Genomic DNA, 12,106 nt, shown 5'->3' with positions numbered 1-12,106 from the left:
GATTGTGGTAAAATAATCCAGAATGAGGAAAATCTTTTTAAAGAATTATCTACACCATGTATAAATCCATCAGCATTTTGTGTGAAAGGCAGAAGATCAGAGGTAACACACCTTTCGCTTATTCTGTGTTGGAAAACAATGTTTCTCCATAGGGATGCTATTGCTAACGCTTGTGTTATGCAGAATCTCCTCCCACTGCAGGACAGCCAGCCCTCCTAAATGCCAGGAGCACTCCTCAGCTGTGGTCAAGCTAAAAATGTCTTTAGAACTACTGCTCTAAGGTTTCATGGTGCGTTGCAAAAATCATTTCCTCAGATCAGTATAAAGATGCAAAATATTAGCAACACCATCACTCTTCAGATGATGAGCTGAGACTCCAAGTGGATTGCGGGCTTCTTCATGTGGCTAGGGAGGGTGCTGCTGGCTCTAAAGTCTAACGGGTTGACTCTAAATTCAATCCCTCTTCTAAAATACTGTGCTGCCTTTGGATGGAGGCAGAGGATCAGGCTCGATTTCAATCAACTAATAAAACATGCAACTGAATTTCCGTTGCTGTTATTTATATTTCTAGCTATTTTCTCAGGAGCACAGATCTCATTATACAGAGGACACTTGGTTCTGTGAGGTCATTGATAGAAGGGTATAGGTAGGAGCTAAGGGAATTGGGTTCATTTGCTTAACAGAAGGAAAGGATCATGGAGCTCCCAGGGATAATAAGGGAGGTTGGGAAACAGGAGAGAGAGGCACGAGGAACCTGTGAGGCCCTGTTAGGTGATATGACCCATCTATGTACTCTGACCCATGAGTCTTAAGCCTCCAGTACAACGCATTATTCATGAAACACAGAGTGAATTTTTAAATACCTAAACTGGCAATTGCACCTGGATGAACAGAGGTTGATGCAGAGACAGCATACATGGTCCCAGAAGGCAGAGGAAGGAAGGTCCAGGAGAGTGTAAGGATCTCTGAGAATCATCAGAAATCCAGGGCCAGGATAGGTCTTTCCACAGATATGGAACTGGTAAATTCACCCAGACTACTGACACCGTGGGAGCATCAGGTCACTTCTGAAACACCAGCAACTCAAGTGAGGGCAGAAACACTGCTGGGTTCTAGAATAGCTTTCAGGTACTGCAGGGGGGAGAACCAATTTGTGTCAGAAATAACCCAGTTTGAAGCTTGCTCAAAGGTAATCTAAAGATTCAGTTCTTCATTTGAGATTCACACAATATTTAAGTGATGGATCATTTACTTCTCAGCCTGGTTAGGACCATGACGGCCACTTTTTGAGTACAGTTAAAGCTGGTGAATGTGGGATATGAAAGAGACCGGGAAATAAATGACTTAAGGCCATCTTCAGCTAGTGGCCTCAGAACTGTCACTTCCATAAGCAGAGAGAAGCCAACCACTCCAGGTTATTATCTCTAATAAGAACAGGATGGTTCTAGAACTCCAGATTACATGAAGAGAATAGACATAGAATCACAGAAAATGACTGAATCCCCATATGAATTGAGGACCACATGTTAAGCATAATGACCCACTTATAATTATTATAATGCCCAGTTATGATTATTATGCCTTAGGATTCTCATATCAACATCCAGTTTGTTAGTGAAAATTGGGTGAAACCTGGCTTGCATTCCCTTGTACATACCAGGCTGTCCTTATTTCATGCTGATGTGCTCTGGCTCCCTGCTTTCTTGTATTCAAGACCTTATTATTGCTTGGAAGGTGTTCCTTGTCTTTGCCTGTAACCTGATCTTTATGTGAGAAGCAGGACGGGGTGGCCCCTGGATGCCTCCCCACTGCTGCAGCCCGGAGTCTCCCTGAGATCTGCCCCCTGAGTGCTTTCTCCCAAAGGGTCCCTGCTGCATAGCCCTGCAGCCCTCTGGAGCATTCTGACCCTCTGTAGGCCAATGGGAACCTCCAAGGCTCCCAGGGGGTCCAAAAAGTTCAGAGAGCAGGATAAAAGAAAATCCATTACTAATACTAAATTCTGCTACCTTTTTCTACCCTGATCCTTCCACAAAGGCATCTCCCAATTCCCCCTCATGGTCCCTATCATCTTGTCTAACTTCTCCCACCAAGGCAGGGTCTGGCCTGACATGTTCCAGACACAATTAGTCAGTGGTTGACTCTCATTCAAACAATAATAAAAAATCAGACGGGCAGGCATTGTGTTCTTTGAAGATGAACTTGATAGGCATGAAATCTCAGAAGAAATCCTGCAGGCATGAAGCCTAGGGTCCTCAGTGGGTCTCTTCCTGATCCCTGGGCAATGCTTGCCTATCACTGCCAGCACAGAATGAGGGAACATTGTACTCAGCTTGTCCCCTTTCCTCAGTGGCTCTTGATTGGCAACCTGTTCAGGATCCAGTGTTTTATAAGGAAATGCCACAGAAAAGAAGCATAATTACTGCTCAAGAAGGAAACTCACTGTATTCCAGAATTTAAAAGGGTTCAGAAAATATCCCAGAAATCACAGTAATGTGGCATTCAGGGACAAGTATAAGACCTCCAAACAGCTCTAACAATTGAGAAAGGGATATTTACAGAATGCAGAGTTCTAAAGTTCCCAGAAAAAAATTCAACCTTAAGCTAAACATCTTTATCTAAATGAACCTTTGATATCTGTAAGTGGAGCCCTTTCTGGACTTTGAAGCATAGATTTGAAAATTGCATGGCACAGCAATCCATCCAAGCCAAACTGGTCTCCTGGCAAATATGAAGTTTTTCTGGTAAATGTCAGTAGCCTCCAGCCGTTCAGAAGGGTGAGAGAATGGGGAAGCTTATGCGTTCCTTTCTCCACAGTCTTGCTACCAGGAGTTGTATTATAATGAAAAGAAGTTTTAGACAATGTTCTGACACCACTTAAGCAGACTCAAAAATAATCTTAAGCCTGATCCTAGCTGAGAAGTCCCACCCTTTACCCTTGGGCCCTCTCCTATCCAGGCCTCCTGCTCAGCATTTCCCATAAAAAGTCTTCTCTGAATTTGAGGCAAGCATCTTCTGATGGGAGGTGTGACCCGCTTTGTGCTGTGTCAGGTGCAAGGTGCTCTGTGAAGGGGAGGACTGAGGGGTCAATCCAGAGGTCTAGACCTCAAATTTGAACCATTTGTATTCCTCCACATAATTCATAACACTTGTAACCAACCACCTGTTTTGAATACTACTCTTTTCACCAATTAAAAACTATTTTAAACATCCCTTCTGCTAATTGTTAACCCTTTCAGTGTAGGTTTGGCTAATTATATTTACAATGCTGAGACCATCCTAGACAATGTTGATTCGAGCTAGGGTACTTCGACTGGTAATTAACCACTTCTACAGGGTAGCTCCCTAAGATAGATAGAGTACTCTAAAGACTAGCTAACTGTACTTGGAGGATAGGTTAGAGTCAACTTGTAAATACAATGACGTCACAATGTTTGTATTGGAATATTTTAAAATAAAATGCCACACAGACTGTATAACACATGAGAATAGGAAAAAGGCAATCAGAGGGTAGGCCAGAGTTGGAAGCAAGGGAAACAGTCTTGACTAGCTGACTTCTTTGTTTTCAAGAGCATGAATCCTGCTTCAGGAAGTGATGAGACCCATGGAAAGCACAGGTTCTTTTGACTTGAGACAGATTTATTTGATAAGAAATAAACCTTAACTGGCCTCTTCCTAAAACTTTTTGTTTTGAAGATCAGAATTTCACTGGCCCAGAAGTATCCAGAACAAATCAGACAACTGCATCCAGAGCTTTTAGAAGTTTAGAAAGAAAATTTGAGGCGAGGATCACAGAAACATATCTGTTCTAACCAATTCTACATCTCCACTCACCATTGCTTTGGAAAAACAATTAAAAAAAAAAATCTCTAGTAGAAAAACATCTGAAGGCAAAAAAGCAAATTTCAAGTGTATGATCCAAATTCTACTGATAAATAGAAAATGTTACTGGTGAATCCTGGCTGAAAGGTAAAACTTTGACAGTATTTTAAGGCCTTCACCCTAAATTATATTAAATTATAGGATTTGGAATATAAATGAGAAACACACACAGGCACATACATGCACGCGCACGCTCACACACACACTTTTGTAACTCTCACTGATACTTTAATACAAGATTTAAAAGGAAAATCAGGCAATGAAATTGGTAAAATAATTTCACAATAAACCCTGCTAGTTTTGGGGATGCCTGGATGGCTCAGTCAGTTAAGCTTCTGCCTTTGGCTTAGGTCATGATCCCAGGGTCCTGGGATTGAGCCCCACATCGGGCTTCCTGCTCAGTAAGGGGTGTGCTTCTCCCTCTCTCGGTGTTCCTCCTCCCGACTTGTGCTCTCTCTCTGGCATGCATGTGTTCTCTCAAATAAATAAATTTTTTAAAACCCTTGATAGTTTTGAAATTATATATTCATCAAACACCAAGTAACCTGAAATTTGAGATTAAATCTCTCCTACAGAACATGATTCAGTGACTCTTTCCCATTCTGGGAACAAGGCAGGGTGGAAATACATACAGTAAAAACAACAAAATAATATAGTTATAATAGTAAAAAAATCAATGCCTCAACTTTTGGAAACCTCAGCCATCCTATAAGCACTTTGTTTTGCTTGGCTTTCTTCCAGCACCTTTGATCTCTTCCATGTTGTATGGCTTCTGAAAAATGGCCAACATAAATCAAAATGCAATACAAAGGTACCAAAGGCAAGAACAGTGATTGTGTTTTTGGGTTCAGTGAGCTAAGACATTAGCAAGCTCTGGCATTAATCTACCCGCTGGTATGAGGATAACTTTTTCAAGCATCAAAGATTCTATTTTTTAAAAATTTTTGTTCAAGATTTATTTATTCATTTAAGGGAGAGAGAGTGCAGACAAGCAGGAGGATTAGAGGGAGAGAAAGAATCCCAAGCAGACTCTGTGCTGAGCACAAAGCCCAATGTGGGGCTTGATCCCATGACCTCTGAGAACAAGATCTGGGCTGAAACCAAGAGCTGGATGCTCAACCCCCTCGGCCACCCTGATGCCCCAGCATCAGAGTTTTTAAAGAAACAAAACCTCTCTAGCCAGAGGGGCAAGATATGCACAGATCACATGCAGGGCCTGCCTACGGTGGGGTCTGTGTGGAGTAAACTCCATTGCCTGAACGATATGGTAGAAGGGTGCAGAAAACCCCTGCCTTTAGAATATCTCCCTCATCACTCTGTTAAGGTCGCCTGATCTTCTATCATGAAAGATTTTATGTATTAGATTTAAGATAGTGACTTTCTAGCTACTTGAAGCTGCCAACACTCTTCCTTCCCTTAAAATTTTATTCAGAGGTCTCATGAATAGAACAGAAAAATGAGATGCTGTAGCTGAAGGGGAAGACCCACTGCAGCAGGCCCACTCTCTTTCTGAGACACGTGCAGACTGCGACAGATCACCGAAGCACATTTGAGAAACTGCTCAGTTAAGACATGGCTTCCCAACTGATGTGCACAGAAGGGTTTTAGAAGTCCAGAAATACCGATCCCTTCGAGCCCTCGTGGCCCATTGTCTTTCACTTTCGTTTATCACAGTGTATGGAAAAATTTTCTCTGTGCATCAGACATGAAAACAAGTTGGGAAGAAGTAGGCTAGGGCAGTGTGCCTAACAGAGCTTGTCACACTGAATAATTACCAGTATTAACCCTTTAGCGTGAGTATTTTTTTTTTTTCTAATTCATGAAGTAAAGGAAATGTATTTTCAAGGAAATCTTGATAGGGGAAATGAGGGGAACGCATGTCAAAAACCAGCACTCTCAGGAAGGAAAGAATTGAGTGGGAGGCCACAGGAGTAGGTCGTAAACAGGATTCTGGATGGCCTGGAAGCCAGAGGTATGACCCGAAGACAAGGGAAAAGCTCACTGAGGAATGGGGAGGGCTCTGCAGTGAAGGCCCTGCTCTCCCACCTGGCCAGGCTCAGCTCGGCTCCCAGATGTCAGCTCGCCCTATGTCGAGATCATGTACATAAACACACATTTTAGTTTTGAGGGAGATTTTTCACAGTAGAAGCACTCATTTGGGAGACCCATATAAGTGGCTTACTCACCTGGAGGAAGGTAGACTTGAGTTTCGAAAGGGTCGATGAGTAACTTCCAGTGGAGGCCCTTCACAGAAGAGGGCAGGCCCTGACAACCTCTGACTGAAGAAACAAAACTGCTTCCCACCTCCTCCCTCCCCAGCATCCTGTCCTCTTCCTCTGTTTCTCAACTTCTTTTCCCATCGTTGTGACTCACAAGTGTCAGCCACTGGAGCGACTCCCCATTTCCCAGCCCTCAGAGATCTCATTGTGAGCCGTTTCTTCTCATCCCCATCCACTTAATATTGGGCACTGATCCAGACACGATCCCCTTTTCCAAAGGCACCCCCTGAGGTGCAGCTTCCTGGCAGGCACCTTCCACAGGCAAAAATGATTTGCCTCTGAGGATTGATGCGCCAGATGGACAATCTGAGGTTTATGGTTTTCCAGCAAGGGGTTTCACAAAGCCTTGCCAATTCCCCTTTTGCCATTGGCCAATTCCCTTTCACTGGCTCTCCCTGCTGTCATCTGCTTTGTCAGCCAAATCCCTTTTCATTTTTCTCAGCTTCATCTTGGACTCAGGCCTAGGAAGGCCTGTCAAGAAGATTCCTGACGTATGAAATTTTATGACTCTTCCACTACCATCCCAAGAGGCACCATTTGTTTTTCACCTCCAAATGTTTCAGAAGAGTGCATTCTCATGTCTTAACGTAGAGCATGTTTCACAGAAACACCAAATGAATAATGGCACACGTATTATTTTCAGACGAGAATTGAAATAAAAACGTAACAAAACGATGGAAATAGAACCCTCAAAAAAGATTTGGGGGAAGGGAGAAACAAATGGAGAAATACTAAAATAGAGAAAGTCCTTGTACAAATCTGAAAATCTTTAGGGCGAATGAAAAATTACATCAGAAAGGGTGATGTTGTTTTAGATTCAGGATGCCTTGATGCTTGTTTATATCCACTCGTCATTCAAGCCCTTCTTCTGAATGCTCTGGGCCTGTCCCAAACTCACTTGCCCTTTTCTCACCAAAGTGCTCGTTATTTCTCAGCACAATCTCTCCGTGTTAGTGAAGTACCCTGCTCGCCATTGCTCACACACTACTTGCTATATCCATCCGAGATGCCTGCCAAACACAGTTCTCTTCCCAGGCAATACGCCTGGCACTGATTTGGTCTTTGTTTGTTTAATTGAACATTTGTTGAGGCTTCCTAGGTGCCAAGCATGTCACATGCATTATCTCCTTTAATTTTCACAACAACCCTATGAGATAGGCATCGTTACTTTCCCCATTTGAAAAAAAGAACACATGAGGAAACCAGTTGAAGAACTTTAAGCCACTGGCCCAAGGACTATTACTGAGTGACAGGAGCAGCATTCTAACTCAGGTATGTCTGACTCTGGAGCCCAAGCTCTGAGCCACGGCACTCTCATCATCAGTTAGGGGATAGAAATGATGGCCACCCAGTTGGCCTTGGAAAATACAGTTCTCAAGCCCACTGCTGTTCAGATCAACAGGAAAACCAATCTCTTTTCTTAGCTTCACCCTTCCGGCAGAAACCAATACCTTTCCAGCTGCTTCTATGGAAGCTGGAGGCAGCTGAAGCCAAGGGAGTCTGCAGAGAGTCTCTCCTAGCATGACCAAGAAGACTTCCTGTTGGTGGCATGGCTGGGCTCTGCCTCCCATCCCCCTCGATCCAGAGCCTTCTCCAGGGATCAGCTGCAACAGTTCTTGAGGAGGGAAAGAGGATAATCCCTCACCCTCTGCCCTCTGGCACTACTCTCAGTTGAGAGGTTTCCACACCAACCCTGGCCTGACTTGCAGTGAAACTGGCCTCGATTCATTCACAGTCACATCCCAGGCTCCAGTCTGCCCTGTGGAGAACAGGTTCCTCTGCTATTCTCCTTTCAACCAGCTGGCTCATAGCAGGACCCAGCCCCTCTCTCTTGTCTCATTCTTCTCTCAAAGCAGTTTTGTTTCAGGGACTTCCCTGCCTTTCTTGTTTGTGGGTGGTGACGATGGTCACCCACTAACCCTTAGTTCACCTCAAGAAATTTCAGTCACTTTGAATCACAGGGAAAGGGATTGGGGGTTTAGTTCCTTCCCTCACAGAAGATCCCTGAAGTTCTCAATTTGCTCCCACCACTCTCACAGGAGTTCAAGGACTTTTTAATAGTTTTTTGTGTTTTGCTTTTGTTTTTTAAGTCAAGCTTCACCTCACCCTGCTACAGTCAAAACTCAACTCTGAGGGGAAACTACTTCAATGTTCCTTTGCTTCTGCCACTTAGCTCTTTGATTAATTTTGGCCCCACGAGCAATTTGAAGCTTGTGAGCCCCTCCAAGGCTGTTAGTACTCCTCAGAGCCCAATAACTGGGGTTCACTGACTAGGGCCATGGAGCAATCTCTCTGTTCTTTTTGTCCCTTTTCTTTTTCTTAACAGTGTCGGGAGCAAGGATGAGTCTATTATTGGCAAGGCTATTTGGACTCTTCAAAGGAGAGATGTCAAAGGCAAGATCCTGTGGGGGTTGTAATTATTGTATTCTCAACCATCCTGTACCAGACCTCTCATATGTAATATTATAATGAGCTGATATTTCCAACTATTTTATCTTCATCTGTGTCCCCAAGGGACATAGGGAGCACAGACTGAAGACTCTGGATGAGCCTGGGAAGATTCAGGGGTTTTAAAAGGAGCAGATTAGCAGAGTATTTGGGAGAGATTCTCTTCCCCCTCCACTCTTTTTTCATCTGATCCCAGTTGTCCTCAGAAGGCCAGCCAGCTCCCAGCCTCCTGGCCCAGCTGCTGCCCCTGCCTGGGGAAGTAGGGGAAGTGGGGGCACTGTACTGGGGAGGGATATATACTATTTCTCTCTAACCTCTGCATTCATCCTGCTTGATTACCATATCTACCACAGTGGGTTTTGCATTGTCAAGACTAGAATGTATGATGATGTTCTTTCCCTGTTGGATATATTATATTTCAGAAACAATGAACTGTCAAGAGGAAGCACAGATAAAAAAAAGTTATTTATTTCTTAACTAACTTCTGCTGCCAGGCACTTTATATACAGGGTCTTATTTAATCCTCTCAAAAACACTACAAAGGAGATTTTATTCCATTTCTCTATTAAGGAAATTAAGGATGAGCAAGGATCTCTGACATGGGCAATAGCAAATTTTTCTAGAAATGTATCCTGAGGCAACAGAAGTAAAAGCAAAATCATTGAGGTTACATCAAAATGAAAAGTTTCTGCACAGCAAAGGAAACAACAAAACTAAAAGGCAACTTACTGAATGGAGAAGATATTTGTAAATGGCATATCCAATAAAGGATTAGTCCCCAAGATATATAAAGAATTGATAAAACTCAACACCCAAAAAACAAATAGTCCAATTAAAAAAATGGGCAGGAGACATAAACAGACATTTCTCCAAAGAAGACATCCAGATGGCAAATAGACACATGAAAGATGCTCAACATCACTCATCATCAGGGAAATGCCAATCAAAATCCCATTGAGATATCACCTCACACCTGTCAGAATGGCTAGAATCAACAACACAGAAACAACAAGTGTCGGCAAGAATGTGGAGAAAAAGGAACCCTTGTGCACTGTTAGTAGGAATGCAAACTGGTGCAGCCACTCTGGAAAAAGGTATGGAGATTCCTCAAAAAGTTAAAATAGAACTATCCTATGATCTAGGAACTGCATCAATGAGTATTTACCCAAAGAACACAAAAACACTAATTCCAAAAGATACATACATCCCTATGTGTATAGCAGCATCATTTACGATAGCCAAATTACAGAAGCAGCCCTTGTGTCTAAAGATAGATGAATGGATAAGGAAAATATGATACACACACACACACAAGAATATTATTCAGCCGTAAAAAGAATGAAATCTTGTCATTTCCAATGACATGGGTGGAGCTACAGAGTATAATGCTAAGCAAAATAAGTCAGTCAGAGAAAGACAAATACCATATAATGTCATTCATATGTGGAATCTAAGAAACAAAACAAAGGAGCAAAGGAAAATAAAAAGAGAGATAAACAGATTCTTAAGAGTCTTTCTTAAGAAACAGACTCTTAACTATAGAGAACAAAGTATTTCATTACCAGAAGGGAGACGGGTGGGGAAATGGGTAAAAGGTGATGGGGATAAAGGAGGGCCCTTGTCATGATGAGCACTGGGTGGTGTATGGAACTGCTCAGTCACTATATTGTACATCCGAAACTAATGTAACACTGTATGACTATGCTGGAATTAAAATTAAGACTAAAAAAATATTTTTTGAAGAAATTTTGTAAAAAGGGTGAATAAAGATCACCTAGTAAATATCTTAGCTAGCAAACAGAGAGCAGGAATTTGAATCTGAAGCCCCATGATCTTCCCACTGCTTGAATCTCCCTAGTAGGTGGTGGCCTCTGACTTGAGCTATGGCTTTCCCTTGGAGGAGCAGGCTAAGGCAAATCAGCAGACTTCTCTATTTGATTATTCTTTTTCAATCACAAAATATAAAAGAAGATATATACTGTATGGTGACTAACAGAACATATTAAAAATGATAATAAATAAATTTTAAAAAAGAAGATAAACCAAAGTATTACATAATACTACAGTATCACTTGAATGGATGACTAATTTTAAAACAAAACAAAAGGGGCACCTGGGTGGCTCAGTGGGTTAAGCCGCTGCCTTCGGCTCAGGTCATGGTCTCGGGGTCCTGGGATCAAGCCCCGCATCGGGCTCTCTGCTCTGCAGGGAGCCTGCTTCCCCCTCTCTCTCTGCCTGCTGCTCTGCCTACTTGTGATCTATCTCTCTGCGTGTCAAATAAATAAATAAAATATTAAAAAAATAAATAAAACAAAATGAAACAGTTCCCAATGTCATTAAATCCACTCAATTTCTCTATGTATGGTAACATCTCACATTTTAATAACAAATCCTGAATTTCCAACTCACTTTCAGATTTTCAGTTTGGAAACTCCTCCGGTCTCTCTTCATCACTAGAATGTTCTGCGGCTTTGGTATCACCGTCACACTCTATAGGAGTTCTTCTAAAGTGGTTAAAGGCAAGACTATTGTGGGCTCAAAGCCGGACTCTGCACCTATTGAGGGAAAATACCCAATTGGAATATTGTCAGGATTAAATGAGCTACTGTTCAAAGTATTTAGATAGAAAGATCTCAGTTAATTGTAATTATTATTATTAAGGTTTTCAACTGTCCTAGAAAATGAGATGCATCTGTGACTGCCTTTTAGTATTGCTGTTCAGCTGGCAGAAGACAAACCTGCTTCATTCACTCAAGGGGCTAGGTGGAACTGGGGGGACAGGTGCACAGTCCTGTTTGGGGGCGGAGGACAGAATAGTGTGGACAACTGGGTACCCCTTAGCACTGCAACGAGATAGGACTCAAAGGAGAGGGAGGGTCTTTTGATCCATCTCTGTCTTTTATAATCAAAGTTATCACCTTGTTATAGTAAAAAGATGATCAAAATACCGTCTGGAGAGGAGAAACATTTCTAATTTTAGCAGCATGGAAAGAAAGAAAATTGCATCTTATATTGGGAAAAACAAAAATACTAGTAGTATTTATTTCTGGATAGTAAGACTACTATAAATAGTTTTATTTAGTTTTGGGGGTACTTCTCCAAGATTTCCAAAATTTTTGATGAATATATTTTAACAATGAAAAAAATAATAAAGTTATGGGCATTATAGAAATTGATACCCAAGTTTCCTTCCAGCTTGTCTATTCTCTGTCAACATTTATTTTTATAACAGCACTTAGGTTCCCCCATCATTTTCTTTTGGATACACTAATGAGACACCAAACTTAATGCTTGTCTTGGTTAAGCCTAATTTCAGGAGCAAAAACATCATTCTTTACCTCTCTTCTGATGTTGTGCCTCTGGCTGAGATTAACATGGGACAAACTGGACAAATTTAGGAAAGGCAAGAGAGTTTATTATAAATAAAACCCAAGAGAAGCACAGTAGTACTCAGCTCTAGTCCAGGAAACCTAACATTACTTGTTTCGGTTGAAACAAGT

The 12,106-nt window shown here is 42.0% G+C and overlaps 1 protein-coding gene across 3 annotated transcripts in view; it reads right to left on the bottom strand.

The window, feature by feature from the left end:
* ANKRD55 (ankyrin repeat domain 55) overlaps positions 1–11,088 on the bottom strand; it is a 156,000-nt gene extending 144,912 nt beyond the window's left edge. For 2 of the 3 annotated variants that reach the window (XM_032850366.1, XM_032850381.1), the window contains exon 1: positions 11,016–11,088. The gene's annotated coding sequence lies outside the window, so the exon portion shown is untranslated. The remainder of the gene's footprint in view (positions 1–11,015) is intronic. The other variant, XM_032850384.1, reaches the window with a different exon arrangement.
* Positions 11,089–12,106: the final 1,018 nt, after the last annotated feature.

This window comes from Lontra canadensis, unplaced genomic scaffold (assembly GCF_010015895.1).
Source record: "Lontra canadensis isolate GAN:19392208 unplaced genomic scaffold, GSC_riverotter_1.0 scaffold4, whole genome shotgun sequence".
NCBI lineage: Eukaryota > Metazoa > Chordata > Mammalia > Carnivora > Mustelidae > Lontra > Lontra canadensis.
The sequence above is the reverse complement of the archived record's forward strand: the minus strand, read 5'-3'. Positions and strand labels throughout refer to the sequence as shown.